This window comes from Arvicola amphibius, chromosome 13 (assembly GCF_903992535.2).
Source record: "Arvicola amphibius chromosome 13, mArvAmp1.2, whole genome shotgun sequence".
In the NCBI taxonomy this organism is placed as follows: domain Eukaryota; kingdom Metazoa; phylum Chordata; class Mammalia; order Rodentia; family Cricetidae; genus Arvicola; species Arvicola amphibius.
Window position 1 is genome coordinate 63,343,247 of NC_052059.1, and position 16,351 is coordinate 63,359,597.

A 16,351-nucleotide genomic window follows, 5' to 3' on the forward strand; every position below is an offset into this window, starting at 1 on the left:
GAGCGGCAATGAATTTGGTTAAGCAAGTGTTTCTGTAGTAGAGCAAAGCATCCTTTGGGTGTGTGCAAGTAGTATAACTGAATCTTGAGGTAAATCAATTCCCATTCTCCTGAGGAACCACTACATTGATTTTTCATAGTGACTGTACAAATTTGCACTCCCAGCATCAATGAATATTCCTCTTACTCCACATCCTTGCCAGCATGAGCTGTCACTTGTTTTGTTGATCTTAGCTGTTCTGACAAGTATAAGATGAAATCTCTAAGTAGTTTTGATTTGCATTTCCCTGATGACTAAGAACATTGAGCATTTCTTTATGTGTTTCTTAGTCATTTGAGTTTCTTCTTTTGAGAATTCTCTGTTTAGATCTGTATAGCTTTTTTAACTGGGTTATTTGTTTCCTTGGTATCCAATTTCTCTCCTAGAAAAGGGACCTCGAGAGTCTATAGGAGCTGCTCGCTCAGATCCCTGCTAAGGGTAAGACAGCTGACTGGTCAGATCTGGGTACACTCCAAAATACAGGTTGCTTTAATTGGATAATCGTAGGCTTGGTCTTTTCTCCTCACGATTCTTAGGTTTAACATTATCTTTTCTTCAGTGCCCAAGATGCTCTCTTCCCTGTCTTGCCTCTATGGTTCCTGTTCAAGTTGCTGAATTTTTCACTTGCAGCTTTCCCTCAGTGTTTGGGTTTGTTTTTTGGTTTGGTTTTGTTTTCTAATTGTATGTCCACTTTCATGTCCTGAACAATTTTATTCACTTCCTTTTACAGCTTGTTTGTGTTTCCATAGATTTCTTTAAGAGATTTCTTTATTTCTTCCTTAGGCATCTCTATTATATTCTTAAAGGCTGTTTAAAGCCCACGTCTCCTGCTTCCGCTACCTATATTGCCTTAATCGGGGCCTATTACTGTAGTACGGTTGCTGGGCTCTAGAGGGGACTTATTGTCCTGGTGCTTATTGATTGTGTTTTTACACTGGCATCAAGGCTTCTGAGTTTGGGATGAATGTAGTTCTGGGTATCTGTTCTTCTCTTTGTTGGGTGAGTGTTTTGTTCCTTGGTTTCTGTCGCCCTCTCTGAATCTTAGGAGGTTGTGGATGGCTTTGCATTGCCTTTAGGGACTTATTCTGGGATCCTGCCGCTGCGGTCACTAGAGTCCCAATAAAATGTTTCTGGGTGTTGGTAGCTGACACTTAAGAATGGGGATGGAATAGAAGAGGGGGATACTGTTTGGCCACAGAAAAGAGGAAAGCAGGTGTTCCCCAGATCTGCTTAGTCCCTGGGGAAAGAGAGCGAGGAGAAGCCACAACTACAAACCTGGGGATGAGCCTGAGGGACTGGATTTAAAGGAGAGCAGGAAAGTGAAAATCTGTTGTGACAATAGGTGAGAGGGGAGGAAGGTTGGAGGAGAAGGGAGAGAAAGGGAGGCCACAGCAGGTGGTCTCTACATACAGGGCTGGGGGTGAGGCGGGCAGACTGAGATTGAGACAAGAAGAAAGAGATCTGCAGCCAGCCTACCTGCTTCCCTGGCCAGCCTGGTGTGTGGCTTCCCAGGGCACAAATGGATTTCTTAAGAGTACGTTTGTAAGTGCTTTTCTGAGTTTGTTATATCCTAATAAAAAATGTTATTTAAAACAATAAGTGAAATGTAATTCCTTCCTTTTTTAAAAAATCCAGAACTTTTAATAGTTTTGCTCAAAATACTATAGACGGCACAAACCCATTCTTAAAACATTCTGGATATAACTATAAGCTTATTGGACTTGTTGAATAATTAACATCATTTTACCTGAGAAGTTAAGATCTATTATAATTCCTGTATAGGTGAATTTACATGTGGGTATGACCCATCCTTTTCATTTCTGAAATAACATAAACATGCTATAAATACCATGAACTGAATTACACAATATAGGATGAGGAAGAAAACACTTTGCCATTCTAGGCGGTGGTGGCACACACCCTTAATCCCAGCACTCTGGAGGCAGAAGCAGGCAGATCTCTGTGAATTTAAGGCCAGCCTAGTCTTCAGAGCCAGTTCCAGGGTAGGCTCCAAAGCTACACAGAGAAACCCTGTCTCAAAAAAAACAAAATAAAAATAAATATTTTGCCATCTATTATTACTTATATTGGATGGGCTGAAAAAACATCAACTTAAAACATAATACAGTATCTTGACTCCAACACCAAGTCTAGGTTCATAGTAGTTAATGAAGCCTTACTGCATGCTCAGTACTTGAGCCCCACATATGATTTACTATACTGATGGTGGTGAGTTTCTCATTTATGAACCCCAAATTCAATATTAACAATCCTGTGAGGTTTTGTTTTTTTTTTTTTTTTAATCAGGCTCTGGATGTTGGAGCCAATTTAACACTGTTCAACAAAACTCTCCAAGAATCTTCTTCCTCCAGATCAACACTTGGGAAAGTCATCCCTGCTCCACATCATCACTCCTGATAATGCCAAGGCCCATTTACCTTTTCTCCCTTAAAGTGTTTGAAAGTGGGACCAGGCCAGTCCCAGGAAAATGCATGGTTCTAATCCCAAGTTAGCCTACTAACACCTCACAGGGACACTGAGGCCCCATCTCAGGAGAGCACTTGTCAGTACTTCAATAGCCAGCACAGCCAATCCCATGTTTACGGGACTCCTAGCACTAGTGATAATAGTTAGCATTCATAGAACACTTCCATGCTGCTTTCACCTGTACACAAGCTCTACAGCAGATACTGCCGATGGTTAAGGCATGGAGAAAACCCAGGAAATCCACCCAGCTATGGGAAGGTGGGATGAGGATCAAACATGGCATCTACACCCATGGTACATTTCTTTAAAAAAACAACTGCTTGGGCTGGAGAGATGGCTCAAAGGTTGAGAACTGACTGCTGTTCCAGAGGTCCTGAGTTCAATTCCCAGCAACCACACGATGGCTCGGACCCATCTATAATGAGATCTGGTGCCCAGAACACTATATACATAATAAATAATTTTTTAAAAAAACTGCTCAGATTATGATATCTGGATTTGTATTTTTGAATGACTTTACATTTCCGAGATAAGCAGATGAACTCTTAGATACATTTTGTATGACAAAAGAGCTTCCTTCAGGGCATTAAAACATAATGAAATCATTTACCATCAGGAACCCAAAATATCTATCATCCCCCATTAAAAAAAAAAAAACCAGAACACTGCATCAAACAATCAGAAACTTGCAAGACTGAAAAATCCCAGTCCCCTTCCTGTCAAAACCCTGCTCATAATCCAGCTATAGGTTTTTATTACTATAGCTTCAGATAGCTTGATCTCTAATAAGTGGTGCTATTCATGCTTACTTGTGCAGCAAGCACATCACTAATATGGCCTTTCACTGCCTGGGAAAGGCTAAAATACCTATACCGACCTGTAAAACTTAGGTGGTGTGCCATTTTATAATTCTGAACAAATAGTTAAAATTCAAGAGTTAGCTGATGGTAATGTCTGATTGTTGGGCTGGGCCAGCCCCAGAGCCTGCTGTAGGCTTTGTGTTAATAGCATGCTACATTTCAAGGCCTGGTTCAGGTTTAACGAGGAGTAATAAAGACAATATGAACCTGTTTACAGGTTTACAGGTTGTCCGTGCCCAGTTAACTAAGCCAGTAAATGGTGACAATACAAACCTGGGAGTGGTGAGTCTTCCCAACGCCAGCTTCACTCTTTAGAATCAGGGCGACATATTTCCGGGGAAGAGCTACCACAAATTTCTACCTCATGGAATTTGAGCCCTAGGTAGCAGAGGCCCAAGCAGCACTGAAGATTTTATCTTCACATTCATCAAAAACACTACCTAGTATGTACCAGGCATTGTAGGCAATGAAGTCACATGTTGAACTTGCATTCCAGCCACTGAAAGTCAAATAAGATAATTAGTAGATAACTCTGTATTACATCAAAAGGTGATAAGAGACATAGAAAGATCCTAGATGAAACCATGGGGGGAAGCAGAGTGAGTGGAAGAGCAGCAGTTTAAAAGCCAGGGTCAGTATGGCATGGTAAGCCTCTTCACCAGACCTGTGCACCTGCTCTGAACCAGCTCTCAGAATGGCCTACCCTCGGTCCAGTGTTCTGCTGATATCAGCTTGCAGTTCTCCATAAGTCCACCCTTGAACTTGTGTTTTTAAAGCCAAGACAGGAACACCCAGGTAGACAGAGGCAGCATTTACATTATGAGTGTCTAATAAGTTTGGTGAGATTCTGATTAAAAAGTTGCTCTTGGCAAGGCCAGCAGTGGTCATAACAGATTGTCCTGAGTGTTACATAGCTATGGGTGTTAGCAAAACCAGTGAGAGGTAACCTCAGAGGTGACTGACCTTGTGGCCTTTTCAGTGAGATCTACATATACGCCTTTGACACTGATGGCCAATAAGGGATGAATGCAAAGAACAGCACAGACAGGGCCACGGGAGCTGCCGGGATGGGGGCTCCACTCCTGATTTGTGAAGACCGGAGGAAATGAATTTCTTGCCAGATCCAAGGTTATAAGCCTACCTGTAAACTACAAAGGATAGGTTAAGTCGGCACATGTGATTGCTCACAGCAGTGTGAAACACACCAACGTCCAGAGGTGCAGAAGCTGGATGGAAACAAGAATAGCAAAGTAAGATGGCATGAAATTGTACATACATGAAGATACCATGATGAAGTTCATTATTTTATATACTAACTTTAAAAAAAAACAAAAACAAAACAAAGGTGGCTAACAGCTGCAACACCTGTTCAGGTAATTTGACACCACCTTCTGCCCTCAGTGATGCACAGATATACATGCAGGCGAATCATCCATACACTTAAGATTTAAAATTAAATAAATTTAAAAATTAAATAAAGGCTCTGTGGCTCAGTGGATAATCCATTGAACTTCTAATGACAAAAAAAAATAGTAAAAGAGGATATAAAGCAGATTGTTCCTCTAGTTTTAATTCTGTCATTAATTTTTCCTCTTATGTGTGTGGTGGTAGATAAGTGTGTACAATATGAATGGACAGTGGAAGTGTAAACTCTTGTGAAGCTTCAGGCTTCGGAATGGCTATTCTATGGGATAGAAGTGTTACAATGTTTAGACTCTGAATCTGGCTAATCTCACTGCTGAAGTTTTTAACTCTATAAAGTATTTTACAATGAAGTGTTGTTGTTGTTGTTGTTTTTGAGTGTGTAGTTTTTTGAGACAGGGTTTCTCTGTGTAGCCCTGGCTGTCCTGGAACTTGCTCTGTAGACCAGGCTGACTTTGAACTCAGAGATCCACCTGAGTGCTGGGATTAGAGGAGTACACCACCACCTTCTGGTTACAATGAAGTTTTAAATATTTGTAAAATAAATAAATACATAATCATTATAATAATTGATAATAATAATAATAATAATAATAATAAATCAAAGCAGTAGCTTGATGGCAGAAAGACATGGGCAGATTTCTAGCCTGAAAGGAGATGAGCAGAGAGGTGTTTACAGTGCCACCCCCTCCAGCATCCTGCTGAAGGCACTCTGACTTGCGGAAGGCTTTCAGCTCCCTAATAGACCCAAGAGGAAAGAAGGCAGAGAGATGTGACAGAGATTCAAGACCAGATATGAGACTGTGATTCCATCCACTCTGCACACGGAGTCCTTATCCGTTGGAAGAAAACCTGGAGTGTGCTGAACTAGTTGCCCCTAAAGCAACCATTCTAGCGGGCCTAATGTCATTTACTCAAACACATGCTCCATACCCATTTCTTCCTTTTTCATAGTGGCCAAAGAAACGTGCATTCATTGTTAACACAAACAAAGGGGCCTGCCCTGCTGCGCCAGCTGGTTCGCAATGTAGGCGCTGAGTTCCTCCAGGAAACAGGACTGCCAGGCTCCAGTGGAGAAGACCGCTGCCCTATGTGGTCGGAGGGAAAGGGAAGGGAGGCTATTGTTTGGATCCAGGAATGGCAATCTACACTTGAGTATTCCTTCTCTACTGAAGCACTGGTACAGGAGCCACCATCCAGGAAAGAGTTAACTATGGCAGACGGTATATTCAAAATAAAAAAAGAGGAAAACATATCACTAGCAGAGCTTTAGACAAAAGACACGAAAATGGAGGCTCCTTGGGTATGGAAAAAATTCCCCTTTTCATCCATACTGACAGCCAGAGGGGGTTATTATTGAGAATATGGGTAAAGTTACTGCCAGTTTTCGCTGCTACTCGTGTTTAAAAAGAAACTATGGAAACCAAGAGAGGGAATATTAATTAAGTTCAAATTTGGAATGTCTTTGCCAGGCGTGGATGAATGAATTAAACGAAGCAACCTGTTGGGTTGAAATTCAGTGTTTTGTTTGTGGTTTCAAAGAGTGCTGAACTTTTCATAGCTTAACACTTTTTTTCCCCAGTAATCTTATTAAAAGGTTATTTCTTCATAAGATTAGTTCTGGAATGAGATTTTTTTTCTTTTTAAATTTAAAGAACCAGTAGATATTTTCTTTCTTTTTCCTAATTTCAAATAGCTGCATTACTAGGTAAACCTCCCAATGTTAGCACACTGTTTAAAACAGCACCGAACGGCACAGCCAAGCAACTGTCCAAACACCCTAGCCTTGGAGTCTCCTACGGACAACCTCTTACTGAAGAAACCTGGGACCAGTCTGTGAAGCCTTCCGAGATTTGTTTTTGCAAAAAAAATTAACTTCTCTCGCCTGTAAATAAATCCAAGCAACTTACAAGTTACTGGGCCTCTTTTAACTCTTTTCAAAGCTCCTGTGGTATGAAAAGCTACAAATTGTCCAAGGCCCTTGGACGGTTACGCCTTCTAAGTTTTATTTCTTTCACGTGACCTTTCAAAGACTATTTCCAGTACTGAAAGACAGAGGCCCTGGTGCGTCATGCTAATGAAAAAAAATCGAAAACGGGGCTGAGGAGGGGGTGCTCAGCTAAATAAATCGCGAAGAGCTTCGCTGGGCCACCACGGGTTTAAAGGAGGCTCCCTCTTGCAACGTCAATAAGTTGTGGTCGTCTTAGTTCTCAGACTAATTTGCTTCTTTCTGGACGGGGAGAGCAAGGCTGAGGAAAACACTGACTAAACTGGAAATCAGCTCGCTGTAGTAAATGGGAAGCTGCGTTCTGCACACAGACAGCATCCGAAGGGCTCAGCACGCACGCTAAGCTGCGCGCCTGGCTGATGGGCTGCGGCAGCTGCGAACAATGCACTTCTCCTGGCTGGTAGGAGGGAGGCAGTCTTGTTTCAAGTAATACTATTTCTGGGCGGTAATCCAAAATGCGCAGTAGGCAGAAGTTAAAAGGAAGCGCTTGCTTTTAGGTTTTTAAAATATATCCCTTAATCCCGGGTGATGATTGACAATCATGATTTAGAGTATGAGGGGCCGCTCTTTAATCCAGTAAGTTTGATGTTATTTGTGTATCTAGTAGGGCTTTTATTCGACTAAAACTAAGTGGAAGCCTGTGCAATTGATGCCACATTTCAGAATTGATTCTTGGCCTGTTCTCTATTTACAGATTAGTAAACACACGGGATCCGGCCTCCTCATCTTTTTGAAATTTAAAGGTCCTGAAAGGCACATTTACAATTAAAATGTTTCTTGCTGTGTGACCAGGAAGTGACGTTTTTCTCCCCTGTGATTTAATTTTTTTCCAAACCAGAAAAGAAGCAGTTTGTAAGATTTTTCTAACCCAATTATCAAAATAGAACATTAGCGATTGTGTTTACAGATGGTTGAAATATTGTCATTGTTGCCTTTCTGCAGTTTGTTGGAAGTTACATTTGGGAAAATTTATTGAACTGGCCCCAAGCCTTTTGTTCCCCCTGTAGGTCTCCAGGAAAGCAGTCCTAGAGAATAGGTCGCCACACAGCCATTGTGCATCTATTATTTTCAACGGCTGTGACAATACTCTTATTAAAAGGCACACATGATTAAACCGTTATCTTGGAATCATGACATCTAAAACTAAGATACAATCAACAGAGGGTGCGGAGGGATGAGAGTGGGGTGTACTTTACAGCAGGAACAAGGCCTGGTCCTCTTTGAGCCCCTTGCACCCCGTCTTTGCTGTCTTTCCCAATAAAACAAGCTGGGCTTAGACAAGGGGCTAAAACTATGCCCAAGTGACAGAGTTTTGTCTGTGTTCTGATATTTTTAACTGGGAAATTCTTGAAAGCAGAAAGCGTTCATTGCAGAACATTTGGAAACTATTGAAAAGGGTAGAATGCTGTCATCCCCAGCTCAGAGGCTGTCCCTGGGGCAGCGATAGTCTATTGCTTTCGGTTTTGTTTTGTTGTTTTTCTTGTTGCATGGCAAGGACTTCAGGATTTAGGCACTTCCTGGAAGACATCCTGGCTGCTGGGGGCTGTGTGGAAAGAAATGCTTCCGAAGGCCTCTGGAGAGTGAGGTGGGCAAGACAAAGCACCACACGGGTTTGCTTTCTGTGTGTAATTGTGTGAGCAAAACTTTCTGTTATAAAAGAAAGTGATGATTTCCTTTGTGTTGACAATTATTCTAATGCGATAAACTACGTAAATGTTTACAGTGTTGCTTTCTGTTAAAGTTTCCAAAGGGCTATTATTGGGCGGGCAGGGTCAGGGAATTTTGTACTTGATATTTAAAAACTAATTTAAAAATATTCAAGTGATAAGAAAACCATGTCAGGATATCTTCTGAAACCAGCTACCAGCCCGTCTTTCCTTTTTGCCTTTGATTTTCGGGTTCTTGTCATGAATGGCTGAGTAACTGTTTGAAGTCGCTACTTGCCTCGGCTCTGGCCAATTGATTCATAAGAACTGCGTAGAAAAGTCATCAAATCATAATGGGGATTTCTGAGAACTGTGATAGGTGGAGCTAAGTCTAACTCAAGGATTAAATCCAGACTCCTCAGACTGCCAGGGAAAAAACAAGGGGTCCTCTGTCGTCAGCAGAGGCCTTTATCCTAGAAACCAGACCAGTCACATGGCTTCTCATTGGCCAAAAGCATGCTTTGCCGGCTAGTCTTCCACTCTAGGGACTGCTGCCATTACGGCGTGGTTTATGTCTCCTTTATCCTTTACCTGCTAACTTTAACCCCTCCCCCAAATTCCCAGCATCACACACACACAAACACAATCACAATGCACCACCCACACACATATATGCGCACATACACACACGTCACACACACAATCACAATGCACCACCCACACACATACACACACACACACATGCACCCCCTGACATACACATTCAGTTATCACCTCCAATTTCTTTATTTGCTTCCTGTCTGCCTTTTCACGACCTAGACAACATTGTGAAATGCTGTACTGACTGACTATTTTGCTAACCAGACGAATAAATAAATGAATATGGATTTTCCTATGAGATAAAGGCACTAGGTACCCAGAACCCAGCCCTTATCTAGTATATAGTACTTGCTGGAGAAATGACAATCTCAAACCTTACTGAACACTCATCAACTTTGTCTCCAGTGCTTTAATGAATCAATTGCTTATGGTGATCTTATTTTTATCCGTATTTTACAGAAGCAGCAGCTCTGAAGCTTAGGAAGAATAAACCTCTTGTGTTAAAGACAGATGATCAGTACCCATGCATCAGGCATTCAAACTTACAGCACTTCAGTCTAAACCTACCTGTTCACCAAAGCCAAACACTGCCCCTCTCTAGCAGAAAGCTGATGGTCACCATCTGAATAAATGAGCGTGCCCCTCTGTGAAAGAAATTATAATAAAAGGTGGCAGGAAGTGCTAGGTGCAAAGTAAATGCTCAGGAAACAGTGAAGGCCTTGGCTTTATTACATCATATAGCCTGCCCAGAAGAAGTAACCAACCCTAATGACATTAGTAAAAACAAGGGCTTGATTGGGAAGATTGCTGAAAAGAGGAATTTAATGTCTATTTAGTGAGAATGGTGAGAATGGGTCAATTTTGCAAGGATGTTTCTTCTTCTTCCTCCTCCTCCTCGCCCTCCTCCTCCTCCTCCTCCTCCTCCTCCTCTTCTTCTTCCTCTTCTTCTTCTTCTTCTTCTTCTTCTTCTTCTTCTTCTTCTTCTTCTTCTTCTTCTTCTTCTTCTTCTTCTTCTTCTTCTTCTTCTTCTTCTTCTTCTTCTTCCTCTTCCTTTTCCTCTTTCTCCTCCTCCTCCTCCTCTTCTTCTTCTTCCTCTTCCTTTTCCTCTTCCTCCTCCTCCTCCTCTTCCTCCTTCTCCTCTTCCTCTTCCTTCTCCTCTTCCTCTTCCTCCTCTTTTTCCTCTTCCTCCTCCTCCTTTTAAATGCATACCCTTAATCCCAGCCTTTGGGAGACAAAGGTAGAAATGTTTCTGTGAGTTCCAAGTCCACAATCGTATTGTTCCTGATATAATTGTGCCACAAGCTTTTGTCTGGTTTCTGCCTGGTCGTTTTCCCTGTGTAAGGAGTGACGCTCTTATGATGGCACTGACACATGTCACCAGCACTAGATGACTCACGTGACCCAGCAGCTCTCAACCTCAGGTCTGACTTCATTTAATGGGGAGATTAAAGACTCTCCAAACTCCCAGTGCACAATCTCTGAGTTTCCCTGGGAGCTGAGGGTTGCTGAACTTCAGTCCCATGAGTTGGGATGTACAATCAGTGTCCCAAACAGAGGACACAGCATGCATAAACCACTCTCACCCTGACCTCCTAAACAACAGACTACACAGAAAAGGAGGCTGGTGTTTTCAGTCTGTCTGGAGGAAAGGGGACTCTGACTGTGGAAAGGCTGGCAGTTTTCAGAGACACCATTCACTGGCTCATAAATGTGGATCTCCCTTGGAATCAGTGGGGGACATAAGGAAAAAGTAATAGAGTATCTAGAAGTACATTCCTGAGGTGTGTGCAGCTTTCCTAGTGTCCTGATGCCAGGCGATCTCACCCTGGGAGTCCTGAAGCGTCTGGCCCAAGTGTCAGGAGTTTTGAAAGCTCCCATGTGGTCTAGGGTTCAAAGGTAGAAGAACACCGTTCTCCTTGAAGGAATGGCACTGGCCACGAGATAGTGGCTTCCTTCCGGCAATATCTCTTCAGCAAAGATGTCCTTGGGGGCCAATCCTCCTGCTACTTTCCAAGTCTAACTCTTCAAAAGCCCACATCCAATTCGAAGGGCAAGGAGAAGCTGCTGCAGGGAGCAGGGCTGCTGTCTGGTTCCAAGACCTTCTACATGGGAAGCCCAGCAGGCTTGGCTTTGGTGCACACCTTTGCCGGTTCTTCTCCCTCAGCTAAGGAATAGCCAATCTGGCCATCCAAGATCTGGATAAACTCTCCCGTGTGGTAGACGAGAGTGAGTCATTGCCAGGCTTGTTCACCTTCATGGACAATGCCAGGCTTGGTTCAGAGCCCTAACAGTTGGGATTTCACCAAACAACATCCCTATGAGATCCATCCAGAAGGGAGAGCCAGCTTCTCTCCATCTCTTGTACAGGGTAACCCGTGAAACCTCCACCAGGGCCCCGACTCCCTTGGTTAAAGGCTGAAAGTCCCAGGCAAGTATCTGAGTCAGCCGGGCGGTGGTGGCGCACGCCTTTAACCCCAGCACTCGGGAGGCAGAGGCAGGCGGATCTCTGTGAGTTCGAGACCAGCCTGGTCTACAAGAGCTAGTTCCAGAACAGGCTCCAAAGCCACAGAGAAACCCTGTCTCAAAAAACCAAAAAAAAAAAAAAAAAAAAAGAAAAAGAAAAAAAAGAAAAAAAAAAAGTATCTGAGTCAGGTCTCAAGGAAAACAATCTGCCAATGTGAAAAGCTAACAAGAACAACTGAAGGACTGAGTGCCGGCGACAGAAATGCCAGTCAAAGTTTGGTGTGTGGAAGGCAAGCCCAGAGGGCTAAGATAAAGTCAAATTTAGGGTCAGAAGGACGCTTTCATAGTTGGGCCCACGCAACTTGTTAATGACAACCACAGGGGTAAGTTCTTAGAGTGTTGGCCTAGAAAGCGCAATGTCTAGGGTTTGATCACCAGCACCACATAAACTGGGCATAGTGACACATACCTGTAATCCCAGTCCTCCAGAGGAAGGGGCAGGAGGATCAGAAGTTCAAAGTCGCCCCAGCTACACAGCAAGTCTGAGGCAAAGCAAGTGGCTTAACTCCCCCAAACCCTGCAAAAGGAATAGCCCTCCTCAGAAAACAGCTTCGACACAGGGGTCATTTCTTGCTTTTAGGGCTCCCTTTACGCTGCATCAAACTCATAACATGCCTGAAAAATCCCACTGCTAAGGCTCCATTATGATGTAAAAAAACAAGTTTTTTTTTTCCAGAAAGCGTTGCGTAATTAGCTTTTCATGAACATATATACTATGCTGCTTGTTGGAACCACCGGGAGTGGTGATCTGTTGGTTTTGTTTGCTACGTACCAATGACCACTGTCAGAGACTCCCGCAGTTGGTCAAGGACGGGGGTGGGATGGGGTCCAGGTTCTGGCATATTTATAAATAAATAAATAAATAAATAAATAAATAAATAAATAGAACTTGACTTTAATGTGCAGCTCAAGTTGTGCTCCATCAGTTTGAGTGTGAAAAATTTGATCATCTCCTTTCTGGAGGGCAAGTTTTGATTGGGAAGGACAGAAAATGGAGCTTGGATGAGGGCGGCAGGGAGAAGCACCTGGGGTGGTTATAGGGAGGTGGGGGGAGTGCAGATTAGGATGAGGTGGCGGTGCTGAAAATAAACTTCTATTTGTCGGATTTGCCTGGGGCTGCCTCTGACCCAGGACATGAGGGAGATAAGAAGCAAGGAGGAGACTGAGTTTAGGAGGGACGTGCATCTTCATAAATACATATTTAAAGCTCTCTCTGGGCATTCTTCACGCCACTGGGTCCTGGGAGTTGACTACCTTTAACAAAGCCAGTCTAGTTCCTGCCGTAGGAGCTCTTCCTGACTTAACCCTAAAATGAAGACCAGCCAAAGTGAGGGTGTAAGTTCGTCTACGGGCCCTGGTGAATACAGTGTCTGCTCACAGATCCTGTGGGTGGGTTAGAGAGGAAAGAATCTACAGTGTTATTGGGGAAGTCACTGTACATGCGTTTTTTTTTAAAAAATTCAATTCTTTCGTAATGTTTTTGTTTGCTCCTCCATCTTTGCTAGCCAAAACAGCTTGCTCCTTGCCCTGTTCTTTTGTTGTTTCGTTTGGCAAGGATGTTGACAAGCTGTCTCAGGGCTGTGCTGTGCCTGCACTCTGCTGCCTCTGAGAGGCACTGTGGCATTGTGCATTGCGCTCCTGCAGCCTGGTTTGGATCAAGCTTATGACATTTCCATGCCCCATCTGTAAAATGGGAGCCACGTGAACACTAATGCAAACCTGAGAGTTCACAGAAGATGCCTGTTAGGTTTCCTTGTCAACACTAGAGGTAAGGCAAGGAGGGGACTGGGTTACTAGGCAATAACGCATCTGCTCTTGGTTTGTGTATCGCTTCAAAACATATGTGCTGAGTGACCCTCTGACCCACCTGAGGTCACAGATCAAGGTCAGCACACGGGACCTGCGAGCATCATTTACTGAATGCTCTGCCTGAAGATCTGGACCAGATAGATTGGCATGATGGGTAACTGGGTTTGAGCCTTCATCCTTGGGTATCAGACCAGCGTTTCCTCTCAAGATCATCATCAGAACAGCAGATCCACCAATCTCTCATCAATCATCCCTTTGGGATGCAGTTTCTTGATTCCTAACTTTATGGGTATACAAGAGTCTCCCAATGCATGCAACCAACAAAACCTCTGGGTAAGCAGAGTTCTACTGATGGATTTAGAGTTGTCCATCAGAATTGTGTGATGGATTCTAACCTGTGAAAATCACTGAAGAGGAAATATGTTTCCTTGTTGTCTCCTGCCCCAAGACTACCCTATTCTTGACCTAGAACATTGGTTCTCAGAGTACAATATCCAGACCAGCAGCCTAGTCATCAACATCACCAAGGGAAGTTGTTTAAATGCTAAGATACCACTCGCCATACCCCAGAACTCCTGAACTAGACTCTGGAAAGAGGGTCCAGTCTGCCTTCAGTAAGCCTTCCAGGGAACTATGATGTTCCTAACGTGTGAGAACTGTTGGTTCACAAGTGAGCTACTCAGGAAGCCAAGGTCACCCGTTTCCTTTGGCTCCACAAGAAATGGAGATGATGAAAGCTGGGGTGACTCTTGAAAGAGTGCTTACTTAGCAGTACCCAAAGCAGCTATGAATCCAGTCTCCAACACACACACACACACACACACACGGAAGATGGCCTTCAGACACTTCTTTGATGTATTGGCAGCACAGACATCCCTGGTGGAACGTGTACTTTATTTTGTATGTATTGGCCGCTCTCAACTGTATCAAAGAAAGTTTAAACTGTTTGCACTCAAAAGCCATGTCTCTTCTTAGAGTGTGCTTCTAAGTTAATGACACCAGGGCAAAACTCTTGGCCTGGTGGGTGTTAATAGGAAAAAGACAGGTTTTGGAGGGGAAACTGAGACATCTTTTGAAATTCTATAGTCCATGGGTAGAATCGGCTCCAGGAAGATGGCTGCAATGCCAGAGAGGCGGGGAGAGTTTGTGGGTCTTCTTTCCCATATGGTTGGTAGGAGCATAGAATGGATTTGATTTAAGTCGTAGATTTTTAAAAAATGATTAATTATTATTGTAAGTTGACAAATTATCAGTGTATATGTTTATGGGGTACAAAGTACTGTTATTAATGATAAACATAATGTAATTAAATTATACTTACTAATATCTGAGTTTTGAAGGGAGAACATGACAATTTTACTCTATCTTTGAGACATACAAAATCCTATTTTTAATTATATTTGCCTTGCTGTACAATAGCTCTCATATGCAGAACCTCTAACCTATTCCTTCTGCCTACCTGAGCTTTTGACCAACACACCCCATTCTTCCAACCCCTCAGCTTTTGATGCCTGCAACATGTGAGGACGCTCCGTATTCTCTTTCTGCCCCCTGCTTATTTCGTCTCACTGAGAGCTGTCTAATTCAATTCATATTTTCCCCCAATGGCCTTTCCCTTTCTAAGCACTGAATGGCACATTTCGTTATGTGTATGTAGCACATTTTCTTTGTCCACTAACTCACCGATGGACACTAAAGCTGGGGTTGCAACCGCATTGAAGATCTCTCCTCAACATCCTCACTTCAGATCTTTTGGGAAAATTCCCAGAAGGGGTACTGCTGAGTCACATGGGAATTCTAGCTTTAGTGTTTTGAAGAATTAGAAAACTGTTTTCCAGAATGGCCATATTTAATTTACATTCCTGTCAATAGAGTTATAATGTAGACTTAGCTGAGAGGTTTGGGAACGGGGAACAATACACAGGGCAGAAACTAGAGGCAGCCTACCTAGTAAAGTCATTTCTTATCTGAACGCGACCTGTTTTCTTCCCTTCCTGAAGAGAGTGCAGCTGTGGTGAAAGAGCTGACTTTCGGGCAGGCAGAGCCTTGGCTTCAACCCCACCTTGCCACCAACTTGCTGTCTTGAGCGAGACAAGCATCTGGATCTCTGTTCTCATGAGCAGTAAAGGGGACTGGGGGATTGTGGGTGACAATGCGGTCCCTTAGGACTCTCAGCTCTGACGCTTACCAGTTGACCTCCCATCCCAACAGCGTTCCATAAGCTTCTCAGTTATTGGCTCCTCCCTAACCACCATGTTCGTCCCTAACCTCCGTTATTTTGCTTGCAAGGAATAAAGGGGAACAAAGCTTCCCCCAGCAGCGAGCGCCTCCCAGGTTTAGTTTTATCCCTGCAGCCTTCTCTACAGGGACCATATGACCGGTAAGAGTTCCACTGGTCTCAACCCTGTGCCTCTGACGGCCGGGCCTTCTGTCTTGGGTTTTCTCCCGGGAGCTGTGGGTCTCTCCGAGCTTGGCTACACTCAGCGCCTGGTCTCAGCTGCTTTTCTGTCAGGACTCACAACCTTGGGGAGGAAAGCTTGTGATTTCTCTTCCTGGGTAAATGTGCATTTTGTTATCTGACCTCAAGAAATAGCATGAAATTAACTTATTTCCCCTACCCTTGGTTAAAAGAAATGTAATTTTTTTCTGTGGCTTTCCACGCGTTTCGTAATATCTGACCATAAATAGTTTTAGGGCTAGAGAGGGCCAAGCAAAGAAAACAGCCTTGCCCATGGGCTGCGGAAAATATTCCGCCCAACAAATTTAAATTGCCTTTTCCTTTGATCATAACGCTTATTGGTGGCCTGAAGGAGGATAGCACCAGTGGGCTAAGGCCTGAAATTTCCATTTCTGTCACTCCTACTCTACCCACTGGAGTGGCTATCTGGGCTGTTGGTCATGTTCTCTAAGTGAACGGTGTCACTTTCTGCGTCCTGAATGTCCATGAGAGCTGTGCA